Below are 26,400 nucleotides of genomic sequence, written 5' to 3'. Positions count from 1 at the left end.
AAGAACACCCAGGGAACTGTAAGGGATGAAACAGAAACCAGTTCACTGTAAGGATCTCAGGACTCCTGTATAAAGTATGTGCAGAATTACAGGGCTGGAGGTCTTTAATGCCAACCACGGTGACAGTGACTGTGGTTGCTTCTTACCCAAGTGCATGGTGGCATTTACGTGTCAGGGTTTCTGAATCCTGTTGTGTTGACTCTCATACTAAAGCCCTTTCAAAGCAGCCAGGGAATGCTACCAGCGTGATTGGTAATGGAATTCTGGACACTCTCTTGGGGCAAAGACATTTGCAAAGAAAAATCTACAAATGAGTAAATAAAAAGAAGTCACAAATATTTTCAGAGCTATTTCTCAGTTTTGAAGATAAATGTTCACAAATACATCCTCCTCACCCTTCCCACATGTCAAGAGCTTGTCCCAGCCTCCTGAGGACCAGAAATGAATGTGAGGAATTGCAGAGAATCCAGGTGGAGCATAATAATAATAATAATAATGATAATAATAATAATGATAATAATAATAATAGTTTTAATTTTTGTCTTTATTTTACACAGTTCCAATAATTTTTTCTAACTCTTCTTATATTTTTCTAGTACTCCTGCATTTAAAAGGATATTGTTTAATCAGTAGCTGTCACTGCTTTAATTATAATAGCAATATTTGCTCTACAAAGCTATGTAAATCAGGCACACTCACATTCTAATCTAGTATTTCCACATCCCATTTATTTGCAATATTCTTAAGAACCTTGTAAGAATTATTTAAACTGTCTCTGGTCTCCTCTGCTGAAGAATCACATTTGGCTGAATTTCTCCTGCAACTGAAGCCAGCCTGGCCTTCTGTTCTTGGGCTGTTCACATCCCAGTTAGAGATGGGAACAAGAACATAAGATTTTCTGGGAAACTGTATCTACCTGCTCATTTTTGCTGCACAATGGCAGGCAAAAAATCACACGTTATTTTGTGCTTTTTTCTTCATGGCCAAGACTTGCCCAGAGTTCAAAAGCACTAGGCAGAGCTGCTAACAGAAATACAGACTCACTTGACAATACCTGCTGCGATTGGAATCAGCCGGTAAAGACTGAGGAAGGGCCTTTTTGAATTTGTTCAAGTGGCAAAGAAGAAGATAAGTATTAATAGCAGATTCTAATAAACCTTCACGTGACCAGAAACAATATCCAACTGTTGCGGCCTTTTAAGCACTTGCAGTTGTGGCAAATCTTGCAGTCTTGACACAGAGAAAATTCCCGCTAGAATTAATAGGAATTTGTGTGAACAAGGATCGAATGACTGCAGACTTGCAGCCCAGCCCTACAAGCCTTTTCTCATGACAGCATCCAATTAAAACTAATGAAGTAACTTGTTCAGGATCACCCAGGGAAATGATGGGAGAGGCTGGGGCGGGGAAGGGGGACATGACACTCAGATTACATGAGTCACTGCCAAGTTTCTTGATGTTACAATGTCAAAAATACTTAGAAAACAGAAATGCTGAAGAATCGTGAGAAATGCTAGCCATTAGTTTAAAGTGGCTCCCAGGCAATCTGTCTGGGGTGATCAATTTGCAGGTATATCACTACTGAGGTATAAAGTCCTGCTTTCTGGCAATATTTCTAACCTATCTCACACCTAATTGGGTATTACAATTAAAATGTGAGAGTATCTTATATATTGTAAAGGAAAAGAATTATGTCTTAACATGCCAGGTGGACTTGATCTCTATTCTCTTCGCCTACACCATATTTCAGCTCCCCCTGGACATTTCAGAGCAGCCCAGAGATGATGCTCTTTCACACGCAGCTGGCTGTGCCTGATTTTGCCCCTTGCCCAGCTCAAACCAGTAAATTACATTCTGTCTGTGACCAAACTCCTCTTTCCTCTGGCTCACCCTCTACACTGGATGCAGCTGAAGGGAGACGACATCCCTTTGCAGGCTGGCTGAGAAAGCAGCTGTTAAATCAACTTATCATCACCTAGGGTGTTAGAGTGGCATGAGGGGAACGGGGAGGCTGTAAGGATTTGGCCTGCTGTTTATAAAATAAACAGATTTGCTTGCTTGCTTGTGTTGCAAATGCCACATGGGAGTCACTAAAACCAGGAAGAGTTTCAGAAATCTAATTTGCTTTTCATTGTGTATGCTGTTTGATTACCTTGTACATTTCTTTCTGTTTGCAATAAAAATAGTTACTTTCCAGTCATTTTCATTTTAGGTCTCTCTCTAGCACTCACACACCAATATAACATTTGAATTGCAAATACTGTAAGAAATATTTATTAGTCACTTCCTCTGGATTTTATGTATATATGCATCTATATCTTCCTAATGTTTTCAGTTACTATGAGGCTTTATTCTTCTGTCTTCTAGCAGGCGGCTTTTAACTAGCTCTGTGTCTCTAAGTGAGGAAGAAGGGAGGAGCAGTAGTGCATTTAATGTACTTTCTCAGAAAACTGTTCAATCACAGTTTTTGAAAGAAACATGAGTACTGCGTGAGAACTTCAATGCACACAGAAAGCTCCCCTTGACTAGACACTCACTACCACCTTGTCTGACACCCATGCAATTTAAATGATTAAATGAATTCAAGAAGAAGATCCTATAATGAAATTGCATCCTCCCCTACTTTTCCAGCTGCTTCCCCCTCTCCAAGCTTACCTAACTCAAAATGAGGAGCTTGCTTGCTGTGGTCCATTATACTCCAAAAGGAATACAAAGGAGTGTGTGAACCAAAAATATAAAACATGTCAACACCATGTCTACATGTCCACAAACACCGTGATGGTGCCATCCAAATCCCTGAACCCCAGAATGCAATATATTTTCTCCAGTATGCTAGCTGCTCATGGAAACAGCACAAGAGGAATCAAAAAACCCCCAAACTTCCCTAACATGCAGCAGAGCAAATTCACACAGGCCTGATAAAAGCAAAATGGGTAAGTCCCCCATGGGACAAACACTTCTCCCAAGCTTCTTCCAGGGAGAATGTGAAGCATTTTCCCATTAGTGTGGACACCGTTAACCTTTTCTGAAAAGGAACAAGGCCAATATGGATTTTCACTCCCTTGAGCTGAATTTGCAGAAGTCTGTGTGGCTGTGCAGCTGAAAAAAAAAAAAAAAAAAAAAAAAAGGATCCCCGGATAGTAATGAAACACCACGTCACAGAAATAAGTCCTAACAGTCTTAGCTTTCTGCTCAGCTTTATGACCAGCATTTCTAAACAACTTATATTTGCTGCACAGTAGATATTATTTATTTTGGAAACCTGTATATACTTATTGGACTTCTGTAGCAGAAACAGTTGTTAAGGTAATACAGCAGTAGGCTAGTGATTTGTGTTTGTCCATAGGGTCTGGCTTATCTTTCATGGAAGTCAGTTGTAGATGCATAAAGCTGGCATAAACTTAGGACCTTTCTCACTTTCTTAAGATCAGTGATTATGGTGGCATTACCTGTGACATGACCAGGCAGTGAAAGCATCTGAAGCCACGTAAGTCACAGGCCAATTTCAAACAGAAGTATACCATTAAACTGAAGGTATCCGAAGATCCCCAACTAGCCAGCTAGCCTTCTCTGCCTTGTGACCCTCCTTCACCCTTTGTTACTATCGCCTTGTCTCTCTGGTTTCAGCAAAGTTACTCATGACATATATCAACATAAGTAAGATTAGAAGGCAGCCCCTTGATTTCTCTCCATCTCTGTATTTTCCCTCTACTCCTTTGACAAAGAGGTTCCACATTTATTTTCCCCCTTAAATAAGTTGGTAGAATATTGCCACTTTAGGTACTTTATGCTGGATGAACTGTAAACAATCACCTAAGAGGGAAGGGGTCAAGAGTACAGATTTTTTTTGGCCTTAATGTATCTAGATCCATGTGTCCAAGTGATATAACACAACATAGATCCGTTGCTCTCAGCCAGTGCCTTGAGAAAGGACTTTCTGATTTCAAATTCAAAGGACTGTGCTCCTTCCAATGAAATCCATAAGAATACTGGTTTGAACAGGTTCAGGATATAGGGCTTGAAGAGTCTGATTTTCAGAAATTCTGGGCTCCAACTTTTCTCATGGGCCTCAGCTGAAATGGATGAAGATAAGAAATGCTGGTCCTAGGATACCAGGTCATCAATGCTTTGCCTGGATCATTTGCAGTGATGGAAAGGGGGTTTCCACCTATTCACAGTTATCACACACTGCCCTACAGAAAGCATAAGCACCAGGTTTATAATCTACAGGCAATACTCCTGTTGCTGTCAACTCAGCTCATGTACTGGCTTTCAAAGTGCACAACATTTTACATTACATCATAGGCCGCCCTATATATTAAATACCATTGTACCACAGCGTAAAACAGCAGAAAACTTAATAAGAAGTTGTTAAATGTTCTTTGAAATTGTTCAGTGATGCACAGAATAAGAGCTATGGATTAAAGTGAACAGAATATGCTACTGTCATAAAGTCAATGCACGTAGCACATGCCACATTGCAACTTATAATTAACTCTGGCTGTATTTAGGGAATATGACATGACAGTGCATGGATCATGAAGCCAAACAAAATTCCAAGTGTCTTCAATTACCTGACAAGTGTTATTTTAGCAGTAGGATACCCCATTCCCCTACTGTCTTACTGCATTCATAAACTTAAATCAATATTTTCAGTGTTATTTGCAGTCTAAATGATGACAGATATTTTAATTTTGAGGTTGCTGTATTAAATTGTGTCATTAATGGGATTTTACCCCTCTCTGTCTCCCCTAAATGATGTCTCTATTTTCCCTTCAAGATGAGTCTCCTGACTACATTTTCAGCAATACCAGACAGAAATAAGCTTCTATTGTTTACTATGAAATGTATTTTTAAGGTTAATTTCTTTCCTTTTTATGGTAGGTACACATATAAAGCTGTTTCAGAGCAGCACCAATTGAAATACTATTTGAGTCTGGAAAGATACAATTACTAATGTAGAATCAGCAGGGAGACCTACAGGCTACACGAAATCATTATTTTTGGTAAGTCATACTCATAGTTCAGTGAGTTTGGTGGTTTATCTCTAGGAGGAACTTCCACCATGTACTTCATCTACAGGCAAATCTTGTTGCTGATCTCATTCTGTTCGCTCTTGCAGTAGCTTAAATTGGCATCACAATGAAAACTGAGATGTGAATTTAAGAGCCAGCCATGGCTGGTGTTGGGCCTTTCGTCCTCTGAAGAATGTACATATTGTTCATGATAAATTCAAGTTTGTAGCTCACCTTGACTTTCTATGACAAAAAGCTGCTAAGGTGTCCAATTCCTTCCTTTGTAAGAAAAAAACCTGCTTTGCCAAAATGTCGGCTTACTACAGTCTGGAAGAACAAACGCTCTGTGAATTGGCAGCCAAACATAAACCTCAGTGGCAGTCAATGAAGAGAGAAGGGAGAGATGCGGTTTTTGTTGAGACCACAAGGTGAGCATGCAGTATTTAAAATTACTTTCCATTTTCATTCTTCCATGTAAGACCGGTTAGAGAGAAGAAAGAAAAAGTTAGGCTAGGTTGGTGATGCTTCAGTCTGAATGAATTGAACTTTCCTTTCACTTACAGAGACAAAATAATATGACTGACTTAATTCACTTTCATTTATGTAAGATGTACATGCACAGTACCTCAGTCTCTGGCAGAAAGTGGATGATTTATGCTGAGAGAGTATCTTCGGTGTATCATTGTCAGAGCATAGAGTAGAACATTAAGACATAGCCAACGAAGCCTTTGTGCTTGCCCAGGAAGGCAGACACCAAAAAGACGTATTGGGAGAATCATCTTTCTGGCCATGCTGCCTTCTCCTACGTGACATTTCCGTAATTTCTGCTGACTAGCATTCAGTAATGTCTTCTGCCCTTACGATCAATATGAGCCCATTAAAATGTATGGGGCTATGTTTGGCAATAGAAGGAGGTTGATGTTTGGTCGAAGTGAACCGTGCCTTTCAATTCTGATTGAACAGCAGTATTACTTGATATGCTAGGCATTGTCAAACATAATTAGTGACTCGGAAAGATAAATACTAAATAATACAGGAATATGAAAATAAACTGCAATATGATGTTATTACCACGTTGTCTTCTATAAGGAACTGACGCTATATTAAATGAGAATCCAATTCATCCTAGATATTAAAAAAATGTTGAAAAAACCCCATTGAATTGTAAACATGGACAATAGCACAGCTCTTTATACATCTTGAGACACTCTGTTGTTCATTTGAGAAAGCTGACTCTGTTCTTGACATTTGCTCTTATATTCATGGCAGTAAAGCTCTGGAAATATGTAGAGGCAGTCTCTTAACAGTTTGGCTTATAAAAAAAAAATCCAAGAACATCCAGCCAGCTAAATAGTCCAACCAACAATGTATGCCAACTTCACTGCTAATTGCCTGTTTTAAGCCAGACCAGCTGAGTGTCTGCTACCTTACATTTTTACTGGGCTAAACTCAACTTTTTTTTTTTCAGTAACACAGATTGTAAAAGAAATAATACGGAATTACTGAATATTTTGGCTGACCAGAACAAAAGTGTTATCTTTCAGTCTTTAATCCTTTTTTTAAAATTAAATGTTCGCAACTTTAAAATAATTTTGAAGGCAAAAATTGAAAAATCTTGTTTGAAAACAATTAATTGCAGCATATTTGTATTTCCAGTATTTTTTCCATTTTTAAACTATCAGCCAAATCAGTGAAGACTTGTGACTGTTGAACAAATGTATGTTTCATAAATAAATCATTAGTAAAATCTATGAGTCTGAGTCACTCCACTCTAGATATTGTATGTCATAATTTTCTAAGACCGTTCTTCGGTTAGAAGTATGTCTCACTTTCATCTGTTTGTAAAGCACTGAGTGTATATCTAACCTTGAATTATGTAACTGATTGATGAATAATCACTAATGTTTCCATAATTTCTACTACAGTACAGCCTAACATCCCCACTGATACCGGACTCCCATTGGGTTAGACTCTGGGCAAACAAAACTAATCTCCCTGTTTAGAGTCATTCATAATACAAGGGCTTAAAAGAGATCAGAGTAGAAGAAGAAAATGCCAAAATCTGCTTTTTAGACGTTTACTGCTGAGACAAAGGCAGAGCAAATGATTTCTCTCAAGTTTTGCAAGAAATCTGTAGAAGAGATCAGAAACTGAACCAACATCTCCTGAGTTCCTCTGTGGTGCCTTACTACAAGACAATCCTTCCTGGAAAGAAAAGACAAACCATGCTTGTTATTTCAGCATTTGCCGAGCTCCAAATGTGGTGAAGCTGCTAGGTCAAGGATCACCTCTGTCTCCATGAGCATGATGCTAACTGCGCAGATGCTGATGCAGAGTAAGGCGAGAGTCTTCAGTCTCAAGTGAACTGAGTGGTTTTCTCAGTGTAATTTGCTATATGTATTGGCATATTGTCTTTGAGTCTAAGCCATAGATCCAGATCTGGCTGTGGTAGGCACTGTACAAGCACAGACCAAATAAAATAGCGCTTTTCTCAAAGAGCTCATAGTTTAAGCACTGCTGGCACCTCCAGTACCTGAAGCTCTTATGATTGCAAATGAAATCTGGAGTGTATAGCCATGACATATGTAAGGCTTCATTATTTTTATAAATAATGACAGGCTCAGAGGCATATGAGGATGTGAGTTTTAATATGCTGATGAAAGGTTCTATGTTTATATTCTCATAAAAAGAAATCTCTTTGGAAGACATTTATGGTAGCAAGCTCTTCTTTCTTCCTATTCAGAATATTATATTCTTTGGAAGATTTCAAGCATTGATTTGCAATAAAATTTCAGGAAGAAAGACACAAAGGGAGAAAAAACTATCTTTAAAAAGACAAATTACATGGAAATATGAGAGGAAGGAAAGCTATTTTTCTTCTAACCAGCATGCAAAAGAAATGGATATAGTTGTCTTTAAGAATATTTATTTGCTAAAAGTAATCCAGCTATTTATGAGAAAAAGGAAAAATAAGAGAAGATCATCAGGAAAAAATGAAGAAAAGGAGATTTAGCTAAATTCTTACCTTTCATTTTAATTAATAAGAAAATAATCTGGTAAGATAGTGGTCTTTGTTTTCTGAATCCAAGGACACCTTCCCCCCCCAAAAATCTGAAATTGTTGCTGGCAGCACAGATTGTATATAAATAAATTTAAATTAGAACATGTTTAGCTCTTTCTTAATCAAACTAACTTTTATTCGGTTTATTATTGTTAGTTAATGATAATGAGCTGAGCCATATCAGATATAGAGTCACAGAGAGAGAGGTGTTGAAAAGCTGTTTCAAGAAAGCAGATACTGTTCTGTTAGGTAGCATCTCACACTTTATGCAACAACTGCACCTCACTAGCAAAACAAGATCTGCAGCAAGAGACATTTCAGTACAGCAAGAGCCTTTTTCCAGGAAGAAGCAGGAGACTGGTCTGTTTAGTTAATATTTGACACCACAGATCAACTTTGTTTCCACTTTTTTTAAATGCTTTGTGGAAAGATTATTACTCACTGAATATTAAAAGGGCAGTAGCATCTTATGCAAATGGACAGGAAAAACCCTTCACTTGCCATTACTCTACCAAAGACTGGTTACTTTCCCATGGGAAGTTTCACTATGTGATGGCAACAGAGCACTTACTTAGGTTTCTAAAGAAGAGAAGAAAGTGGGCAAGATAGGAGCTTCAGAATAGCCAGGGTCTGCAGGAGTTTTCAACGTCCTGTTCAGCTTCCATCAAAACCCCTGATTTTGATCATTCTAAACCATAAAAGTTACTTAACAATAAAATTGCCATTTTCGTCTCACTGACCTGAATGCACATTTATCTGCCATTACAGAGAAAGTGTTTTAAGGAAAATGCTTGAAGAGCCAGCAGCTCATTGGTGCTCAATTCACCACGCTGCAATAATATTCGGGTTTCAATCTGTATTGACAATGGTAAGAGATTTCAAAGAAAGTTTCCAGAACGTAGGAAGGCAGGCTGTATGCTTGCAACCATGTTTCCCAACAGGTTGTACCACCATTTGTTTTGATTGAGGTAGATAGATACAGTTGATTCTTCCTTGGGCAAGGTGATAAACTAAATGACATCCTGAGGTCTTTTGCAGGTATATTTTTGTGATTTAAGATTAGTCTTTGCTGGTGAGTCTTCCTTCTGGGAGCTATACAAGACCATGTTTCTCTTGGTGTCCACACACAATTCCAAGGCGTGCTAAGAGCAGCTGGCATTACTCCCAGGCCATGGCTGAGCCACCATCAGGCCTTCCAACTAAAGCTGGGTAAAGCCGGGTCGGTGCTGGAATAGAAGACCTTTGGAGAATACCAAGCTGCTGAGAAACAGTGGAAAAGCTGGAAAATGACAGAACTGCTGTCTTCAGCATGAGACAGAACACCATGGTTCCAGTCACTTCTGATTATTGTTCAGGATATCATCATCCTGGCCATACTCACAGTTGGCCACACGCTTCTTGCTCCCTAAGCTCCCTTTGTGATTTGATGGATAAAAAGACTGTTCACTCTTTCTGTCCCAGCTTTATGCTCAGTATGTGACTGAGAACTGACTGCTGGGAAGGAAGGTCCACAAACAGCTCTGGGGCAATCAGAACTGCTCCTGGTTTTATGGCTTTCTAGGAGAGGATTCTTCTGTTGACATGTTGGAGTTGTAACACACAACACCATGTAGACATGCCTCAGCTGTCCCAAATGAACCAATAAAGTGGCCAAGTACCAGGCTAAAGAAACTACACTGCTTGTAGCAGAGAGACAGGTATCTAGTTCAGGTATCTCTTTATATTATTGCATGGATGTATATCGACTTAGGCAATGAACAGTCAAGGTTGAGATCTATTGATCTTGTGTTGGGGTCTGCTGTTAAATTAAGGCTGTGCCCCATTTCATGACAGCTTACTTCTGGGATGAAAAGTCACTACTACACATTAAAAAAGTTTCTTTTGGAGAGACTGGAGTGGACCCTAACATGGTCTTCCCAGATAATTGTCATAGCGTGACCACTAGTATTTATATGAAGACCTGTGCCTGTTGGTACTTTGTGACAGTCTCAAGAGAAATGGCCAATAGCAATGAAGAAACAGAGATGAGCCTCAGTGTATAAATCTGAGGATACTTGAACAGGTTTCTTTTCATCTGCAAAATGAGAATACTTGAGCATTCCAGACAAAAGAAACATGAAAGCATCACTGAGAAAAATCCCTTTTGGACAAACCACCTATGAAAACACTGCACAAAGTATATATGAATCATCCCTTCATAAAATGGAAACTGAATTCCTAAAATCTTCAGAAACAGCATTTAACTCTCATACTCTTTGTGTGGATATTGCCAAAACTGAGAACTCAAAACTGCTCTTGCTCATCTAATTAAATTCTTGAGAAGAGAAGTAGAATTCATAATAACGGCTTCTAGAGTTCTGCTGCTTGTGGTAGAAGCAATATTGTAAATTCTTGCATGCTTCCAAAAGGAAAGTTACAGTAACTGTATTGTTACTACTCTGTGTGTATTACAAGTAAGAACTGTTAAGTGCTCATTTTTAAGAGCCACATTCCATTAGATTGCTTACAAGAAACCTCATTTATGCATCTGCTTTTTCTTTCCTATGAAAATGCAAAATTAAGTTATCATGACAACATTTTATTGTGTACAAAATTAGCTCGATTACTAAATCACAAAAGAATTGCAATAGAAACAGATATAACAATAGTATGGCAAATAAAATCCTTATGGGTCCTTCTTCCTGTACTTAGAAAATGAAGAATGATTAGCCACATGTTATAGCAGGACCTATGTTGCTGACTGTATAGTGCAAAAATGTTGATTTTAAGTGGTATTATACATGCTCTATTCTGTCTATTAAACTTGTTCTGTTTATCCTGATTATGTTCTTTGTATATGAAAACTATCTGGAAATGGAGGATCCCAAGCATCTGTCCTTTATTTTTGTTTATTGTAGATTTTAATTTTATATTCATGTCACAACAGCTGTGACATGGTTTCTGTGGATTAGAAGTCTGAAAGAACTGATGACTTTTCACAACACATGCACATAATAAATCTCTAAAAGGATATAAGGTACAAGTATAGTAAGTTCTGTTCCTACCTAACTTGAGGCCTTGACAAGTTAGACACTTAGGTGATGGGCTTAAATTAGAAACAAGGTCATGTTAGGCTTCCTACATAGTTAATCCGTGCTTCCTGAGGGAGATGCAGCCCACCTATGATATGAATCACCCACTGGAGGTGCCTACCATTCTTCATGGACTGCAAAGGGACCCTACAGTGACCTTGATCCAAATATAGATCCTTTCTAGGTACTTGAAGTTAGTTTAAAGGAATCCAGGACTCTCTAGATAGGTAAGTTTAGATTAGAGAGGGAAAAAAGGCAAGATGAAATGGGAAGACACGCTGTGTTTAAAGAACCCAAGCACATTTGGTATTTGAAGTTTTGATAAGAAGAAAAACCCAACACCTTACAGAAGAATTTCTGTCCCTCACTCTTTATGACCCATTTTGGCCTCTGACCTTCCATTCCAGAAAAGAACCCAAGCCAAAAATAAACACCCCTCCCTCCCACTCTGGTTAAGATGGTTACTTGCTCAGGAACATAAGACCACTTGTCCTGGGTCTCTCTGGCCAGTACCCAGTCTGTCTCCAACAATAGCCAGCAATACTTGTCTATGGGGGAGCACAAGTATTGGAACAAACATGGAGTGACATTTTTCTGCAATATTCTTCCAACTTCTAACAGTCTGTGGCTCAGTGGCATCCTTTGTAGTTAACAACCTTCAATTGTATTTCTCTTACATTAACCTGTCAGATGTCCCCTTTAAGCTGGGTAAACTGTTGTCAGCCACAATTTCCTGGGGCAAGGAGTTCCACTGCTGAACTGCATGTTGTTTTAAGACATGTTTGTCTTCTGATTTGTTTCTTCTGATTTCGTGGTGTTTTCTGTACCATATCCTTTTACACTCAGCACCAGGAATCCTTGACTGTCCTTTCCTCCTTTGAAACCTCTGAAGGGTGAGTAGGTAACTATCTGATGCAAGCTCACGAGCCACTGAAAGACTCGGGGAACATTGCCTCTTTTTTCTCTCTTTCCAAGCTCAGAAGGACAAAATTGCCCAGCTAGAAGAAGCGGCTGAAACACAAAAGGCCTCGTAAACACCAATACTATGGAAGAACGGCATCAAAGGGAGAATACTGACGATTGATCAAGTGCAAGAGCTTTGTAGTCAGCTGAAGAGAAACAGTCAGAGATACGTTAAATCCGAAATATTGGAGTTCCTGAGAGGACAGAGAAAAGCAGCCTCTGGAACTATGCCCCTCCCCACTCCCTGAAGAAGTTTTTACCCTGTTGGATAAAAATAAAAATTATTTTGATAGGTTACTGTCTTCTAAACCAACATTGAATGCTAAACCTCAGGAATTGACTGGAACATTTTTCAAATTCCCCTTAAAAAAAAAGAATGCTGTTAGCCTGTGATAAAAAAAGAAACTATGTTAGGGAACACAGTGTATTAAGACACTATGAAGACAATTATTTTTAAAGATTTAGGCAAAAGACAAGCAAGAACAGAGATCAGACTTTTCAAGGAAATATGCTAAGCAGGGGAGACCATGTTTCTCCATGAACTTTCAGCCCAGCTTTACTTCAAAGTTGGTTACAAAGTGCATCCTTTGCAGAAACAAGAAAAAAGTTTTAATATTTGTACTAGTTTGTTTGCTTGTTTCACACCAAGTTCCTTTTAGTTGTTACAGTTGTCTACCCTACTTGTACATAAAAACTTAACCAGTGGCTGTGACTAACACATCTAGTAACCTTTTCTGCTCCAAGTGCATGCTTTATTATCTCCTGGAATAGGTATAGCAAGTTTACTACGTGGTTGAGTGTGAAATAGTCCAGGGAAGAGACTAAAAGCAGTATCGAATTCCGCAGGGTTCTGAGGGGAATGAAATATTGGTATGAAGGATGCATTTAAATTGTGTTATCAGTTACACAAGGTGTCTTTGGTTTCTCTAGCTGTAGCAGTGAGTTAAGGACATGTTGGCAAGCACACCTAACTGGACAGATCAATACAGATAATTTGTTTGCAGATAGTACAGTGTTATCTCAGCACTGAAGTACACCAAAGAGATGCTTTCCCTGCAGGAAAGCATTAACTTTGCTTTTGAAAAGGAGTGCCAGCAGAAACCCCCTCTGTGCCATCCTGTCTGGTTTCTGGGAGTCCACAGAGGCTCGTGACTCCACATGTTGGAAGCATAGAAGAAAGGTGCTCTTGCAAAATGGCACCATGTGATGTGTGAATAACCTGAATGATGCACTGATGGGGAGGCTGAAAGGAAATATAGTACAGGTTGCTGAGCTATGGAGTACTGTGATTTCTATCCATCTAAAGCTTTTATTTGTCCTTCATTCACTACCTTTGATTTTTTTTTTAGCCTCAGATGCTCCCCTTTTGCTCCTACCCATCTCCTTTCTTCCACAGGCCTGGTCCCTTCCCCTGTTTTCCCACCCCCTCTCACCCAGGATCTGAGATTCCCTTCCCTATTTTCTAGTCAGAGCTCCTTAAAAATGCTCAGACCTTGAGTATAACAACACGGCACACGAAATGTACTAACAGGAGCCTTAATACAAAAGTTTATGATGTGTGGCAATAGGCCTATTTTTCTTCAGTTATTCTATCTGCCTTTTATATGGGAAAGGAAATAATCTTTGCAGGTAAAGTCTCTTCCTGAGGATATACAGCTCCCACAGTGTCAAATGTCTCAGTTCAAGCCTAAGTATCTATTACAAGTACTTATGTGCTGCACTTGGCAAACATATTAAGAGAAAGCAATGATAGGCAGGAATATTTTGACATCAGTTAAAACCCACCAAATTTTCTAAGTTTCCATTTTCCATGTGCCTACAAAGTACTTGTTATCCTGCCACGAGAGAAATACTGAACGATCGAAGAAGGTGCTAAGTGTTGGAAAAACTCCTGCCCAGGATGTCACATCTTCTTACCATATTCCACCCCTGCCTCCATCTCAAATATGTGTGTGTTAGCTTGTTGAGGTGCTAAGTGCTGCTTTTTCATTGCAATTTGGTATTTAGGAGATGATTGAATAGATATTACCAAACATTGAGGAACAGCAAGGTCAGGCTGCGGGGAGCTGAGGGCAACCGCAAGAGAGGCTGGGACAGTGTCTTCACCTCCAAGGGGTCAGAGCCACGGTACTAGTGCAAGGGGAGCTGAGAGGGTCTGCTGGTGTTAACCAGGGTGAGCCATCATTTCCAGAGACTCCCACAATGATGGGGCAGCTCCGTGGCACCGAGCCGGGAAGTCAAGTCATGAAGACAAAGTCAGGATCAGCAGAGTGCATGGCCAGACAGGGCATTCCCGCAGCGCAGGTCAAACAAGGACCAAGGCTGAGGCCTGAGCTAAATTTGGCTCCCAAGCTAGAGGGGGAAGCCCCCAGCAAGGATTCTTGTAGCTCTTTGTCCCAAGCTAGCTGCTTTCCCAGCAGCCTGACCCAACATCACCTGCCTGTGTCACGTCAGCTAAAACCCCATGGTGGGAGAAGAGGTTGCAGAACTTGGTGGTGCCCTTAGGCCCCTGACATCAAGGCGAAAATGGATCTAATGGATCACTGCTGATGTACATTATGTATAAGCCTTTCCAGCTTTTTTTTTTTTTTATAATATAGATATATATTAAATTACACACATGGCTGTTGTGGTTGCTTTGGTACTTTGATTCCCTTTATGGCCACAACTGGCCCCTAACTCATAAACCAGCCAAAACTACAATGGTGCTGGAATGACATTTCAAAGATGTTCAGAGAAGTAATACCTGGAAGTTCATATATCCAATAGATGGAGATTATTTGTACTTTTGCCATTATCTGGGTTCTGTGCTTGTGGAGATTTCTTTCTCTTTTGCGAGGGCTTGTTAATTTTCTAGCTGCCTCCCGTACTGCTACAACTGTTTTCTCTGATAGAGGATCTGTAATGCTCTTAATGGAAACACATCCAAGGAATAGACACTCTGGGGATTATACACTTCTGTCAGACACATATTTCAAAAATTTTACAGAGGAAAATAAACTTGCTAGTGAAAACTAAAGAAGCAAACCCCCTTCAACCTGTAACACATAGACTATCAGATACATCCTAATGAAAAGTTAAATCAGCATTACAGAGAAATTTTAAGAGACCTTGAGGGAAAAAAAAATACAAATTAACATGTTGTAACTGACATTGCAGGCTCTATTTCCAGATACATAGGAAGCTCTGGCTAATAGCAATATGATTTCCACAAAGTACAGTCATGTCAGGCTGATTTTCTCCTTTATGGACAGGCATTATTTCTGGGAATTAGTTGAAAAAGCAGGCATTTCTTAGCTGATTAAGGTTTAAAGGCCTGATTAAACAGCTGTTTTGGGAAGAACAGTAGCCCTCTATAATAAGAATTGGTAAATTATTAACTTTATCCAAAGATTTCTGATGAAACAAAAGAATCTTTTCAATTCTCAGAACATGAGGACCTGCTAGGTGTCAGTACACTGGTGCGGTGGGCCTACTTATTAAAAAAATGCTAGGAGCTATGGTAGTACAGCACAGAGGCTTTCATCATCATATGAGAGGGCAGTATGTTAAGAATTTGAAAGCAGGGAAAGTCTGGAGGACATTGACACAGAGATCCACACACCATTCCTTAAACTTTTTTTCTTAAAAAGTACTTGGACAGATTAAGAGTTATTTTTGGAGAGTGACACTGAGGAAAGCCCTAATATTGTGCTCCTTGACTAAAGCAGGGATGCCATGCTATGTTGTAACTTCAAATGGGTATCTCTTTTCAACAGTGCTGGCAGACGACTGGTTAGAAACTGGTACAGACAGAATGAGTTCTAGCAATGAGCCTGAAAATGCGTTTGAGCTCCATTTTGCATCCAAATCAAGTTGGATTTGTTAAAACTTTGACAGCCATTGACAACTTATTTTGTACTACTGCAATCCAGCGATTATGTGATATTTCAGGCGTATATGGAGAAAAAGAGGTTTCTCTTCCACCATCTACAAACTTTTGGGTTTCAGCCTGTGTTTAATTCTCCAGCATTCAGATCTTGTATTCTCACCAGCTTCTCACATCATGAGCTAAAGAGTCTCTTGACACTTTCATTATCTTCAGAGGCATTAAGCCATCATCACATTATTCCTTTCGATTTGCTTCTGAAGCAAAAACTTTGAGAGTTCATCTAGACAGCAGACATTACAGAGTCATCCAATGGGGTATAAATTAATAGTATATACTGATTAATACCCCATGGTATATACAACCAACTCTCCAAACCAGAAATTCAGTCCTATTATCACTTCATTCCCAAAATGAGTCAATATTTGAGTCTGAAATTAATTGGGAAAAATGCGAATTGTTGGAAATCTCCCAGCAGCCATGTAATGGAGAATCTCTCTCAAAGGAATCTCCACAGGGAAATGAATGCAATTAAGGACCAAGGTAATAAACCGCCAAGAAATTTTAAATAGCTAGAGAAGCCTTATTTAAACCCTGAGTTCCCCCAGTGAGGTTAACAGGGAGTGTCATCTGTCCCTGAGCTGCTGCAGAAAGATTTTTAAGTACAAAAATGAATATTCTACATAAATATCTCTGTATTTTTTGTTGCCTCTCTGCATATACCCTCCTAACTTATTAAAAAGAAATTAATAGCATTTGTAGAGGTCTCCTCTGTGATTCTGGTTAGCACCCTGTCTATAGTTTGAAGAAATCCAAATTATTATAGGCAAAGTGGCAAATGTGCTCTCCCTTTGCTACTTTACTGCCTTTGCTGGCTTTACTACTGTAGCAATAATTAAAATGAAGGAACTAGATCAGATACTCCTGGACTGTCACAGGTCCCAGAATGCCCTACAACACTTTGCTAATGAACAGCTGCACCAGCCTGAAGGTCTTTATGAGAGCAGGTCACCCCTTGAAAGGGTCCCAGTGGCAGAGCGTATGTTGTAATAAGAGACTTTTTTATGGCTTGCAGACAGCTTCATACAAAAATATAAATATCAACTTTATCAGACACACTATGGAGTTTGAGCTGACAAAGGCCTTTTTCTCTAATGCCTGAGAGCGCTGTAATAAAGAAAATAGGGCACTGGTAAGTATTGCCTGGGACTGTCCAGCAGTCAGGCAGCTGAAGGAACAGAGAGAGACCCAAGAATTAAAGCGGTCTTCAGTAGACAAACCTCTGCCGAAGAATCATGTTCATTATGTTTATTTGCTGAAATGTATTATATCAGGCCACAATGACTTTGGATTTTAACGGCTGCAGAGATCACATCTGCATCGAGCGTATGAATTTACAGAAAACAGAAATAAGCCTCAGCCCAGAATAGAAAAAAGGGTGTTTGGCTGTTCTGAAGGAACAGCACAGAAAAAGCAGCTTTCCACCCTAGAGAGCAATGAGACAAATTCAAGAACACTTGGAGCATGCAGCTAGATGCAATTGTTTAAGAACCACTGAGACTGCTGAAGGAATTTCAGCCCTCCATCTCCCCCCACCCTCGATTCACTCCTTTTCCTATTATGCACATCTCTCTTATTTTATAACTGTAACACTCACTCTAATGTGTTATGTCTATGCTGCATTGTCTGGCCTTGTACTGTCTGCAGCTTTGACAAGCTTTAAAATTGCCTAATTGCTTAGTTCTATCTGAGATCCTGGGAAAGATGCAGCATTTGGGAACACGCAAAAAGAAATTGTACTTTTCATTTGTTTTTCTGATTCTGTAGAAAAAAAAATTTAAAAGGCTTCCCCAAACAGGCTAGAATACAAGTTCTCCAAAGAGAATGTGATAAACCTTGTTCATCATTTTAAAAAATTAGCATATGCTTTCACACTGCTGTCACCAGGAGATACTTTGCTTCTGCTGAATGTGATGGTGAACAGTGAGTAGCAGCATAAACAAGCAGCACGGCAAAGGCTCATGCTGGAACAAAGAGGCAAGCACAGCTCTGATTGTGCAGGAGAACCTATACAAGGAGGGAAGTATATTTGACAGTAACAAGAGAAAGAATACTTTAAAAAGGAAAAGAAAAAGGCAAGGAGAAGATATACGTGCCTGGAAGCAGTGGGATAAGTGCCAGGTAGAGACTAAAGACAATAGCACTGGAGTAAGTAAGAACTGAGAAGAGAAGCTGCTAACTTGCAAACAGGGTCATGGGAGACAGAAGTTTTGGGGAAGACAATGCTCTGGAAACTGCGCGACTGAATGAAGGGAAGATTGAGAGTGCTATGGCCAGCACAGCGCAGAATGTAACACAAAAAGTCCTCATATAAAAACAGATAGGTTAGGGAAACAGAAATAGAAATGATGGTTTGGATGAAAGACGAAGTCAGGCCAAAGTGCACAGTTAAGGAATTCATAGAGCATTTTGCCAACCCAACGGATTATAAATCTGAGATTGAAAAAATACTTCTATGTATTTAAAAGTCACATATGTGGCAAGACAAAGTTTATTGTCAAAATAACCATGGAGGAGGAGTTCCTAAGCCTTCTGCTCAGTAAAGCCTCTCAACCATCTGAATTCCTTGTGGGTCACCATCTGAAATGAAAACATACTTTTATCTGAAAATGAAATTATTTCCTAGACTACTTTCCATGGCCTCATGGACCAGTAGTTTGAGAATTAAACCATTTTTAGAGACTCCAGAGGGCATGGGACTGAAGGAAGAGGTGGCAGCAGGAGCTGGGGAGTAAGTTTGGGATAAGGAGAGGTGACTGTGTCCTGTCAGGGTGAAGGAGTAAGATCTGGGACTAGAAACATGGGGAAGAGGAGATGAAGGCAGGATAGTGGGCTATTTTGATTTGAGAGACTGAGCTGGTAGGCCTAAAATGCACACAAAGGACAAAGAACAAGGGATGGGGAAAATTGGGCCTAGATCAGAGACACGTAGGAACAGCTCAGAATAAGGAGGGTTTGTCTCCAGAAACTATAGTGGTCTGAATCTCAATATTGATGCCAACAAACAAGAAATTGGATCGAAAACTTCCATATGAAGTTTTCATGAATGAAACATGCTGAGCCAGGAACTCCGTATCTTTGATTATTCTTTTGGTCACATTCCTTCAGTATTTTCATTTGGTTATTTTACTGAAGTTAACTGTACCAAAGTACATTTTAAGAAAGTACTCGCAGCAAATCCAAGACAGTTTTCCAAATTTTCCCCCTTAAAAATTTCAAAGCATTTGGATGCTTGTGTTGGTGTTATACTGAGAATGGTATGCTCACACTATGCTGGGAATGACAGCCCCAAGAGAGCACTGGCTGGCATGCAGATTTGCATGTGGCATCTCTCTAGCATGAGTTGAGGATCTGGCTTGTGTTCTGCATCTGTTTTCTCCTTTCCAGATCTGTGTTTTTATTGAAGTTCCCTTTAGAGTGCTTACAGAAAACTACAAGTCGGGACAACGAAGGAGAGACCACCACAGACAAACAATACATTATATACTACAGAAAAGATTCATTAAGATCTGGCACCGTGAAAGAAGTAATCTAGTATTGCCCTGCAGTACAGTTACAAAATAGTCAGTATGTACAAAATTAACTGCTATTAGATGCATAAATTACTCCAGATCAAATGGGTTTGAAAGGCCACACCACTACTAATTTTTCTTTAGCTTAGAGTCCCCATGCTTCTACTGGATTTCTGACTGGTGTGCAGGACGTGTGACACCAGTGAGCACAACACTAGCAGCAGCGTTACTGCAGCTACCAGCCCGGTAAAGTCTGCAGGGAGCGGTAATAGCTTTTATTAGAATAAATGGCATGTTTGGGAAAAAAAAGTGTAGACAAAATCATAGGTACTCACTGGGGTTTTTATGTATGTCTCTCATGGATGTAAATTTGTGATTTTCAGATAAGACATTAGGAATTGGGGACACGCAAGTCTGAACTTTTCCTTTCTTGCTGCCTTTTGAAGGTATTCACCAAAATGAATTGCATATGTAACAAATCCTTATGAATTCTGGATAGGAAAACAAAACTCAGTTCACTAAAGGATAAACATATGCACGAGGATGAATTAATCTCCACACAATTTCCAGAAGTACAAATGGTTGGAGCTACAATCCTAGAACTAATGTTGTTATTTAATCAGGGCCAATCTGAAGACTGCTGTCACCTGAAGCCATAAATTCATGGAGACATCAATTTCCTGCATATGATGGAAACCCTACCAGAACATCCTGGCTAGACAATATATGGCCATTGTCCTGATTGAATTTAAAACTTTCCTTGTTTGTGTGTTCATAAATCAAACCGAAAATCTAGACTATTCTGTTAAGAACATAACTGCTGATATGAGGAGCCTATGCTACTTCTGGCAGGACAAACACATAGGGTGAAATCCTGTTTGGATTAAATTAATCAGATTATTCAAAAAAACCTCCTAATCCCAACGCATTTGGGAAGACAAATGCATGGGTTAAATCTCACTGAGGAAGAAATATGGCTTCAAACAAGAAAATTTATTAGCCAAATCCATAACAAGACCAAGAATTCAGGTTGATGTTCAACAGTGCAGCTGCAGAGCTATGCTGGCTATTCAATATGTATGCCAGAAGAGTTCTAGTTCCAAATAAATCAACATAATATAGGCTTTGCCTGCAAAAGAAAGTGGCAGTGGTTTCACTAGGATTGTTTCTTTAAATCAATTTCATTAAACATGAAGCAAATCCACATGTGGACACAGTTAAATTGATTTACAACTGGCTTATGTTGATTTAGTTTAATTCAAAGGGTGGAATTTTATATGGCAGCTATACATTGATTTAAGTGCATCTACACAAGACTGCAATGGTTCAATTTAAATAGATTTAAAAGAAGACTTCAGTTAAGCCACTCTTGCAACACATTAAATAGCAGGTTAGGTCTTACTAAGTAAAGACACACAGAGATGGATGACAGCCACTTTTCAAAGAACAGGAGATTCAAATCAATCTGAGTTAAATTTTATGCAACAGACCTGAGGTTGTCTATTTGTACAAAACTACCAAGGATTAGCTAAGACGCTGACTTGAAAATTTTCTTTTTTGACCTATGATCATTGTATTATAAAACTGACCCTACTTTTAAAGGGATTTAATATCTTCCATCTATCCTTTTTTTGTCTTTATTTACTTATTTTTTACATATATGTTCAACATCCTCCTGTTGCCACAATAACTTTTGTTTGTACTTATGGAAGACTCATACTCAGTATTCCAGCAGCACTGATCATCTTAGCCTGCCTGTGAAGGACACTTAAAACCCACCAGTTTTGATCATCAGAACGCTTTCCTACAGTGCACAGAAGAAAAAAAATGAGAGAGTTTGATACAATACTGGATACCTTTTCTCATCAGTACGTTCAAGTCATGCTCCAGAGACACTGTTTTTGTTGCATTCCCAATGGAGGATCTATGCCATGCAGCAGGGAACAGGTCGCTGATTCTCATCTGCTTGTAATTCTGCAGTCAAGTTGTGAATCCTCATTTTATTTCATACCTGAACATAAGGGGAAGAAAATACCAAAGGGAAAAGGTGAGTTTTACAATATCCTTTTTGGTAAGCTGGGGTTCTGTTACTTTTTTTACTCAAAGGTTTTTTGCAATATCTTTGACAGATAGAAAAAGAAAAAAAGTGAACAGTACTTCCTTGGGATAAACATTCACTGGTCTGTGTACATTAGAATGAGCTACAGTGACTGTTCATTGCAATGGTCTCACCAGCACCAGCCGGTAAGTACCAAATGTCTTTGAAAATTAGGCCATTTATTTCAGGGCCTAAATAGGCACTTGGGAACCTAACTTCAAGTATGCGTTTCTCAGTGCCATGCCTGCTAGCCTCGAAGATGCACAATCCCTGAGCAGAGACCCAAACTAAATCTCAGTGGTTTACCCTTCTGAAGTCAGTGGAATTTTTAACATTTGCGGTCGTTCCAGTGGGACCAGGATTTCACGCTGTATCTTCTCTTTGCTCAGTTTAATGTTCAGCATGCCATCAGTGGTTAATCAGTACAAATGGGATTCATTTATTTGGTGAAAGCAGGACTGTGGTGATAGTGATTACCCCGTTTATTAGCTCTAATGATAGAAATTTTTTGTCATCTCCCTGCCACAACCGATGAAGAGAATACCACCAATTTGCAATCATTTTATTGGTGAAAATACTCTTCGTTTGATGGTGTTCTTCATGGACCAATTTGTGACATTAGACATGAGGGATGGGGGGCTTCATCTGAGGAATCAACAATGTTAATATTCTTGGGAAACATTCAATTGGATTCCTTTTTTCACTGGCAATTTTTATGTGTCATATCATCTCCTTTTTCTTTTTTTTTTTTTAAATACAATATAATGTATGTCAGAAGGCAAAATATTTTTATTAGCCTCAGAGTTAAGTCATCTTTCATAGTCACGACTAAATGATACGTGGAAAGGGACTGATCTCTAAGGCAAAGAAATTTCCATTTATAAAAGTGGAATTTTAATAAGATGTTCTCGTGAGCCCCCTTCCAGCACGTTTCTGGAAAAGGCTCCTTATGTCATTACCAGTCCCCCAAGCTAACCACTTCTGCACTAAACAGTCTGGAGCAGAACAGTTTTCAGCTGCCAGCCAAGGCACAGTGCTATTGCTGCTCCTTCATGGATCTCGGATGACCCCAGGACTACTCGAGAATCCACATCCAAACAAAAAAAGAACAATACATTTACTGTCTGCTCAGAAGAAAAGAAGTCTGTAATTACTATGTGGACAGTAACAGGACGCATGGAGTCTGTCTATAAAGATAAGAAATTGAATAAACTAGCTGAGAAGCGTTATGAACTTTAAAAAACACTCAGAGAAAAAGAGAGGAAGAACAGAGATACTAACAAGAGCAGAGTATGTTGGATTTCTGTCGATATTCTATGGTGTCTAGTGGTGTAAATATGAAAAAAACAATAATAATAATAATTTAAAAAATCAAACATAAATCCTGATTCCACTGAAGTCAATGGCAAAACTCCCATTAACCTGAACAAGACCAGAATTACTTCCACAACAGCCTTGTGTACTTGTCACTATACAAGATGCTAGTCAGTATTATACTCCTCTGTAATCACCATTAAAATGTGACTAGTCTAGGAAATATTTTGCTGTTATCCTTCTTACTTTCACTCTGATTTCCAGAGATGTGGTTCCACTTCCCACAGCAGCACACATACTTAACCTGATTCAGACCAAGGGAGTAGAGATTTGCTTGAAAATCAAAAGACGCAAAAAAAATTCTACCTAACTATTATAGACTGCTGTTCAGACTTTAGCTGAGAATAGTTTCAAGATGTGGCTGAATAGAAACACAATATAATCAAATGAAAAAAAAAGGCAAGTTTAGAGTAGCGATTTCTACTTGTGGCCTGCAAACTACTATAACACCATAAACTATTCTTAAAAACCTAGAAAAGGCAATGGGGAAAAGCATTTATATTGCCAGTAAACATAAATTCACTCTGCAGATGTCTGCACTGCCCATGGAAGTTTTTGAGAATCCAAAAATTCAAAGAAGTTGAAAAATCAAATATATTAAAAAAGTGATATTGTTAAACTTGCTAACAAGATGTCATAAGTGGACTTAGAAAATTAGGATTATCAATATTTATGCAAAATACTTATCACAAAAAAAACTGAGTAGCAAACCATTTTAACAAGGGGTTAGAATTTGGATGCAAACCTATTCATTCAAGGTACCTTCCTCAGGCTGAAATCCATGTACATTTCATAGGCAGGGAACCTATATGAGAATGGATTCTCTGGGGCTACTAAGATTTTAGGCTGGTTCCCTAAGGAAAAGAAACTTCTTTACTCATAGTTTTTGTGTGCTTGTTTATCTTATCTTTCCACCAGTAGCTTCTGAGCAGTCCGAGTTCAGCCAAACTTGACCAATAACTAAGTTCCTACAAGTTTTGTAAGTGCAGTCAGGTATAAAGAGCAAGAAAGTACGAGCACCTTGGCAACGGAGAAAAGCTGCTGTGTCAGTTTTACTTTGCTTGACACCAAAGAATCCACACAGAAAGGAAACGTGCTAAGTGCCATTGTCTTCAGTCAGACCTCAAAACCACTGCAGGACACTAACCCATAAAAATGCAGTTTTTATTACCTCTGGCAGTCCCAGAATGATTTGTTCTGAGAATAGATATAGCAGCAGATGTATTACTGATTAGGAGTTTTGCTGCTGTCTCAAGGGTATTCAGGACCTTAACCTTCCACACGGAGGGCAAAATCCACGGCACACATTGACTAGTGTTATGCTTCCATTAAGAGCAGGTGATGTAGTCCAGAATTCTTGATCTGTAATCAGGCTGGCATGACAGAGTACACAGTCCCGCATTTGTAATTATTTCAGTGCTTGTCAATTTATCCAAAGGTTGCAAGTTTCCAGGTAGCCTTGTTTTTGATTAGGACGCCAGGCTGAAAAATATGTGGTAATTTATTGGAAAATCTCAGGCTCAGTTCTGCAATGCATACTTACTGCCATGACCAGATAGATGTTTATCCCGTTTCAGACTTAGGTGATGGCAATACTTATGTTCACTTATTACAATAATACTTTAAAATCATAAAAGCCGATCAGCTCATCTCAAGTAGGAATGACAGATTTAAACATCTAAAATGAATGGATATTAACGGAATAAATTGGTTTTAGTCTACAGACAAAATTTAGACTTGGAATAATTTTTAAGCAACTGGAGCTAAATTAAAAAATAGTTATTTTCTTTAGGTGAGTTTAATTAGAGTACAGGATCTGAGGAAGCGAGCTAAGTTTTCAGAGCACTTCCCTGCCGCACTGTGCAGGGAAGGTGCTGGACCACAGGCACCGTGTGGCAGCAGGAGCTGATACCAGGGCCCAGCTGCTTAGCTGCTTCCCAGGGCTGACTCTGGTAATTAATTCTTTGTGTGTTGGGTGGGCACCACCACTTCGTTCAGACCAGGAAAAGACGGAGCAAATAGCCCTCCAGAAGAAAGACCAGTAAAGCTGCATGTGCCCATCTGCCACGGGACTTCAGCCGAAGAGCCGCTGTGAAAGAAGCCCTTGTGCAGTAGCTGTTTATTAACTAGCTCCTTTTCTGGACACCCTCATTCTTTCCATGCAAATATAATACACTTCTGAAAAAGATTAATCAATATCAAAACATGCACACCTGTGACAGAACAAGAGCATCTGCATAGGGCATTGCTTCAAAACTGGCCTTTTCATTTTACATTCACACTTCAATCTGAAATGACTTTCCAGTGCGAAAAGCCCTTGTTTAACCTGAACTATAGACCCATCCACAAAACCATTTTGTTTCGCAGACTATGTATTATTTTTGCTCTTTGTTTGAAACCACGCGTAAGTTGTGCCTTAGTCTGGGTCAAGGTATACCAAGATACTGAGAACGAATGAAGAAAATGAAGAGTCAATGTTCTCGTCTTCAAGACGGTACTGGGTTGCTCCAGAGCTGGGCCATAATTACAGTCCTCTCTCTGGCTTCCCCTCTCTCGTTTCTCTGGGAAAACCACCAGTGTCCCAGTCTGTGCCCAGTTTACTCTTTACGGTCTCCTCAGATCTGCAGGGAGCTCAGGCCCTGCTCTTCTGTGAAGGGGAGGGCAGCTGCCCCCCAGAGAGGGAATAAAAAAGCTCAAAGTAGCTTTTTACTTCCTTAGGTGGTGGCAAAAAGCAGGTCACAGGCGAGCCCTGCTCTGGGAGCGCTGAACAGCACCGTTCCCGTCCGGCGGGTCGGACAGCAGCCGGCACATTTGCATCGCTCTTACCAAGCGCCTGCAGCTCTTGACCCACACGTTCATTTTGCCCTGGAACATGGAGGTGGAAGCAATGCTGGAAGTGTTTGGGTACATCTGATTAATTTCTCTTAAGGTTTTGTATAAACACATACAACTGAATTATTTATGAATTGCTACCTTTTCCCCTTCCACAACAAAACACCGTGTTAAAAAAGGACGCAAAACAGTGGCAGACCTTTTATAAGGAAGAAAAAAGCATTTCCTGTGCACTTGCAATATGGTTCCTTAAGAATGCTGAAAGCCAAAATTTTGCATGATATTGCAGTGAAGGAAAACTTGGAAGTAAATTTACATTTTTTGCAGTTTAAAAAAAAAATCTCTGAATGACAACTTTCCTTCCTTCAGTAATTAAGAGAAGCTACAGTTCTCTTTCAATCAGGATGCAACGGTTTTAATATACTTTACATATGAACTGTGGAAAGAATTTGATAATACACCTCAAAAAACAACCGGCTTGTTTTGTAGTGGTCAAAAATAGCTACAGTCTTTTCTGCAATTCAAAATTCAGTAATTTAAAACATT

The 26,400-nt window shown here is 39.3% G+C and overlaps 1 protein-coding gene across 1 annotated transcript in view; it reads right to left on the bottom strand.

Annotated features, from left to right (window-relative positions):
- Positions 1–26,400, bottom strand: part of SHISAL1 (shisa like 1) — a 195,365-nt gene that overhangs the window by 94,324 nt on the left and 74,641 nt on the right. Inside the window, exon 2 of the mRNA XM_069806951.1 lies at positions 21,407–21,561. The gene's annotated coding sequence lies outside the window, so the exon portion shown is untranslated. The remainder of the gene's footprint in view (positions 1–21,406; positions 21,562–26,400) is intronic.

This window comes from Haliaeetus albicilla, chromosome 19, assembly GCF_947461875.1.
Source record: "Haliaeetus albicilla chromosome 19, bHalAlb1.1, whole genome shotgun sequence".
Lineage (NCBI taxonomy): Eukaryota > Metazoa > Chordata > Aves > Accipitriformes > Accipitridae > Haliaeetus > Haliaeetus albicilla.
This window is presented reverse-complemented; position numbering and strand designations above follow the sequence as displayed.